General features: G+C 32.7%; 1 non-coding gene across 1 annotated transcript; it reads right to left on the bottom strand.

Moving 5' to 3' along the window:
• Positions 1-301: 301 nt before the first annotated feature.
• On the bottom strand, positions 302-436 carry LOC140640805 (U4 spliceosomal RNA). The gene has a single exon (XR_012037431.1). It is a non-coding gene; the product is annotated as a U4 spliceosomal RNA (small nuclear RNA).
• Between the last annotated feature and the right edge of the window lie 5,616 nt (positions 437-6,052).

A 6,052-nucleotide genomic window follows, 5' to 3' on the forward strand; every position in this document is an offset into this window, starting at 1 on the left:
ATGTCTCTGCCTCTCTCTCTCTGTCTCTCATGAATAAATAAAATCTTAAAAAACAACAAAAACAAAACCCCTCAAAAATAAAATAAATCACATTCCAGAGTTGCTTGACAAAATATTATTTTCAGCCAAAAATAGTAGATATCCAAGGCAAAGAAAATTATAACCTGACAAATTAAATAATTATGTATGTTCCATGCATGGAACAAAGACCAGCTATTCCCCATAAGTCCTGCCCAAATCGAAGATTTTGTGAGCCAAACAAATGATTATTGTTTCCAACCAGGAAGTATTAAAGTGCTTTGTTACACAATAATACATAAATGAAACAACATACATAATTATTTAATTTGTAAATTGTCTAGTGATATGTTTTAATTAGCAATAATCATGCCTCAGGTAAACCTCATTGGTTATGATACTACCACTGCACAAAGCTAGTGATATGTTTTAAGATAAATAAATGGACATATACTGTTTTGGGCCTTTTGAGTTTAAAGGAGCCTTATAATCTGCAATAGTCAGGTTAACAGTGATAAATTTATGCTCTAATAGACATAAACCTCCACGCGTCAGGAAATGCAAATCATTGCTATATGGCCAGTTTATTTTATTTTTATTTTTTTCTTTTTTTATTTATTTTTTAAAGAGCTATTTATTTATTTATGGTAGACATAGAGAGAGAGAGAGACAGAGAGAGAGAGAGGCAGAGACACAGGAGGAGGGAGAAGCAGGCTCCATGCAGGGAGCCTGACGTGGGACTCGATCGCTGGACTCCAGGATCACGCCCTGGGCCAAAGGCAGGCGCTAAACCCCTGCGCCACTCAGGGATCCCCCTATATGGCCAGTTTAATTACAGATACGTAGTTTGTGAATGGTATGGTATTTCATTTAAAGTTAAGTAGTAATGTTGTACAATGGGATATAATGCAACAAGAATGATAACTGTGGATATGTGCCATTTGATTCATAAATATCAAATTCTGTATAGCAATAAAACATAGAATGTAAATAATTTTAATAAAATATTTTAAGGTAATATTTTACTTTGTTTCTCTTAGAAACTATGCAAAGAAAGTAGGAAAATGTTACTTAGAGATTAATCCATGGATCTTTGTGAAAACAAAGTGCTGTGGGCCTTATCTGTGTTGTTTGAAGCCAAGAAAGATGTGTCTACATTACCCTTTACATGCTATTAACAATTTGGGGGCTGCTCAGAGAAGAAATAATGTTCATTAAGAAGGGGAGAAGAGTCCTTAAAAAAAGGCCATTGGTGGATATTGTGAAGAAGAATAACAAAACAGTGCCCTGTATGGGCAGAAATTTATCATTTCTATTTTGTTTGCTCTCTGGCAATTTGATACTTTATTTTCTTAACCCAAGTCTCAGTAGATCTAGATGCTGAAAAGCTTCCTGGGAGCATTTCATTAATTAATGAAATTAGTTTCATTAATTAATTTCATTTAACGTTTGTAGGAGAAAAGGGGAGAATTTCAAAGGGGAGAAATTCAAAGAGAATTTCAAAGAGTGAATTTTGTAGATGATATAAGTCATGTTGTCACTGATTTGTGTCCCATCCCCAAACTCATATGTAAAAGCCCTAACTTCAATGTGTCTGTATTTGGAGACAGAGCCTTTCAAGAAGCCATTAAGGTGAAGTGAAGTTTTAAGGTTAGGGCCTTAATCCAATAGGGACTGGTGTTGTTGTAAGAGGAGGAGACATGAGAGATTTTTGTCTCTTTTCCTGTCTCTATCTCTTCTTCTTTAAAAATTGTCTAAAATATTGTACATTAAAGACTGCTACACCTGTAATTTTAATATTTAAGGTAATTGCTTTCATATCATCAAAATGTCCCCAAATTTAACTTTTATATCTACATATGGTTTCATTAGATGAATATATTAGGATTAATTTAAATATCCTTCCATTTGCTATACCATAAAGAAAAATGCAGCAAGATATTTATGATGAAATACCTACTTGCATTTCTCCCGGACTATCATTACATACAAAAACTTTATATGCATTGATAGTTCTTCCTATGCAGAAGTATGTTTAATGCTACTCTTCAGGCATTCTAATACAAATAATAATAATGATGATGATGATGATGATGATAATAATAACTGTGTTGCCTAGAGGTTTTTTTATTTTGTTTTGATTTTTGTTTTGCAGTGATTCTTGTCTAGGAAACTATTGTATAAACAGAGTAGTTAAAAGTAACCTAAATTTAAGCGATCTTAAATAGATTATTTTGGATGAAAGGCTATGATGAAAATAAAAGACATCAATAAAGAACTTCCTTTCACTATTCTGAGAAGGTCATTTCCAACATAAAAAGAAATTCATCAATATAAAAAAATATAATAAAAATATACAGTGACTCTAAATGTTTATGATTTATAAGCAAATGTGCTTCTTAAAATATATGAAAGATCAAATTATATTGGTTATATTAATAATAATTACCAGGGAAATAAATTGATAAAAATCCTGACCTAATGATGTATATTAAATAAACAACACTTTTGGGGCACCTGGGTGGCTCAGTCAGTTAAACATTTGACTTCAGTTCAAGTCATGATCTCAGGGTCCTGGGATCAAGCCACATGTCAGGCTCTATGCTCAGCAAAGAGTCTGCTTCTGCCTCTCTCTCTTTCCTTTTGCCACTCTCCTTGCTGTGCTCTCTCTCTCAAATAAATAAATACAATCTTTAAAAATAAACAACAGTTTTTAAACAACTTCATATAGACAGTATTTTATTGAAATTATAATAAACTTCAAATTATGAACAAGTTTCTCATTGCACATTTACTGGTATGTATTTTTCATGACATCTTTCAATAGATGTTAATTAAAAGAAATGTGATACATACATTTATATGTACATGTATCAAAGAAGAGCTACAAAGTATACAAAAAGAAAAAGCTAAATATGTGGTCAAATAGCATTTTAAAAATTATGTATGCTGACTAAATTAGTGTATAAATAAATCAAGATACCTAAAGTAGCATAAACAAAATGAATATCAAAAAGTATTTTCTGTATCAGTAAGTGCCTGTAAGACATTTAAAATAATTTCATAAATCCACAAAGTAAGCAAAATACCATTTGTAGTCTGTCTTGTGGTTGTAGCGTCTCTTTTTAAATGAAATTTATTGGGGATCCCTGGGTGGCTCAGCGGTGTAGCCACTACCTTCTGCCCAGGGCGTGATCCTGGAGACCCAGGATCGAGTCCCACATCGGGCTCCCTGCATGGAGTTTGCTGTTCCTCTGCCTATGTCTCTGTCTCTCATGAATGAATAAATAAATAAAATATTTTTAAAAATAAAAAGAATAAATGCAATTTATCTGCTTTGAATAAAATCAATTTCACCAATAAATGATAAAAGTTCATAAAGGAAATATTAAAAATAACATTGAAATTAATGTCTTGGAAAATTTCTTTCATCTAAATGTTATTTTGCCCTCTAAAGTAAAAAAAAAAAAAAAAAAAATCACAAATTAAAGAGTACCTGAAATAACTTTAAATATCCTTTTTAGGTGAGTTGATTCATGATGCATAACATGCAGACATTTTCGCTTCCCTAAATCAGGATTAAATTTTCAAAGACATTTTCTTCAAAACTGAAAAAAACTCAAATTGCTTGTCAAATTATTTTTTGCAACTTCCATTTTATGTCAGCTGACCCTTCTTGAATATCTACATTTCATGCTGTGTAAATAGAACCTCTTTTGTATTATTTTCCTCAAATTTTTCTACATTAGTCCAATCTGGAATCCTAGCAACAGACCATTTTGCTATGTGCTAGTTCTTTTTCTGAGCAAATAGCTTTTAATTGTCAGATAGCAGAGATTCAGAAATGAATGTTACTGAATGCTTGACACCAACACATTTAGTGACCTGGATTATCATTTTCTCCCTCCAGAATCATAATGAAAACCTTCTTATTAAATCACTTAAACATATATTTTAATGATTCAATTTATTTTTTCACTGAAAAAAACGTATGCAACTAATCCATGAAAACATTCTAGCCAGCTACACAGCATAAAACTATGTGAATGTTCAACTTCAGTCTCTTAACTGATACATTCCTTATTTTCAGACACAACCATAGACCATGGTTAACAATTTGTTTTCTGTTAACTTGGTTCTTTTTCTATGCATTTAATAAACATGTACATATATTTCTTCAAGTAAACATTTTATGTATATTAATTTGTATCATTCTATACTTATTCTGACTTGTATTTTTACTTGAAATATGCCTTTGAGATTTTTCCATACCAGTAGTACTTGGCACAAAATATATATTCAGTAATTATGACCTATAATTGAGTCATTATTGTCATACAATTTTTAAAATGAGATATATTTTACCATACACATTTTTTTTTCTCTTTGTTAGATTTTTTAAATGCATTTGTTTTTATTTAGAAGCAATCAGAAGATTTGGAGTACCATTTTAGCCCATCCCAAATTGTATAAGCAGTTTGGCCCTGCTCCCTCCCTTATCCGAATCCACAGATAGAAAATCTAGGAAATGTATAATTTGCATTTTAGAAATAGCAGCACTCCCACAGGGGGAACCTCATGAGGCCTGGAAACTCAACTCAAAGAAGGCAGCATATTCCCCCACCTTGGCATAGCCATGGTCCAAAGACAATGATAGATTTTTTTTTTTAAGTGTAATTGTGTGGATGAAAACTGTGAATCAATAGTGACATGACTTATTAAATAATTATTAAGATGTTTTCCCATTGACATTTCTGACCACAGAATATTTACTCTGTTGGTCTCAGTATTTAGAGTAAGATATGTTTTGTGAATGGATGATTGCAAATTTTCCTAGAAGATTGGGGGAAAAAAAAATCTAACTTTTAAAAACAGGATTATGCAGTAATACTGTAATTTTGGAAGCCAGGGTAGATTCTCAAGACAAGATTTTCCTAATTATTTTAATGCCCATGTATCATTCTCAAGTTTAAGGGAGTAGTGCCACCTTGTAAACTAGATAAGATTAGGCTTTCATCTTCTGCACCAATGCCTTTAAGTGTGGTGTTCAATAGTAAAAGGTTGCAATATAAGAGAGATAAGAGGAAAGCCAAACATTTTGCCAGTTGTAGGAGTTGCAGAACTGCTAAAGCTGATCATGTTACTGAGAGTAAGATTGAGAGGAGAGCTACAGAGGACTAACATGGTACAAATAAATCAAAGAAAATTTGACAGCAAATGTTCAGGTAGAAGGAGGTCCTATAATTTAGTGTCTTAATGTTTCTTAGCCACCCTTAGTTTCCTTGAGGAATGGAATTGAACCAGAAAGCTGAAAGTGCATCGGGGAACTTGTCAAAGGAGAACATTCTGACAGGGTCTCAGTTGCTTTGCCCTGTAGGCTATATTATAGACTGCCCTGTCTGGGACCGAATCAGTCACAGCAGATCTTTTAGACAGTACTGCGAGAGGCTGGGATGCCATGGAGTCAGCTAGAGACTCTCACCCAGACTCTGACCAAGACAGGATCACAAGTTACGTCCTTTCAAATTTCAGTCTTGAATTCAACAGTGCAAGCAGAGGAAGTACAAAAGATATTGTCCCATAGAATATGAGTAGGATTCGATAGTAAAAGACTGTTCTGGGTTCCCTCCTCCATATTATTAATCATTTCATATTCTGCTTTATTTCCTCAACAGAAAAATATGGGGCACCTGGGTGGCACTGGCAGTTAAGTGTCTGACTTGATTTTGGCTCAGGTCATGATCTCAGGGTTCTGAGGTCAAGTCCTGAGTCAGGCTCCATGCTGGGTATGCTAGAGATTCTCTCGCTTTCCCTCTTTGAGTCCAAAAAAACTCGGAAAAATATGAAATAGAGATCTAGCAACTTTAACATAAAAATGACTTCGCAGATTAAAATGTCTCTCTAAAATTATTTTAAATAATATAATAACATGTTATTAATTGCATCTATTTTACTACAGTTATAATAACATAATAATTATAATAAAATAATTTAAATAATATTTCTTTTAATAATTTAATTGAAGACCATTTTA

Source organism: Canis lupus, chromosome 9, assembly GCF_048164855.1.
Source record: "Canis lupus baileyi chromosome 9, mCanLup2.hap1, whole genome shotgun sequence".
In the NCBI taxonomy this organism is placed as follows: domain Eukaryota; kingdom Metazoa; phylum Chordata; class Mammalia; order Carnivora; family Canidae; genus Canis; species Canis lupus.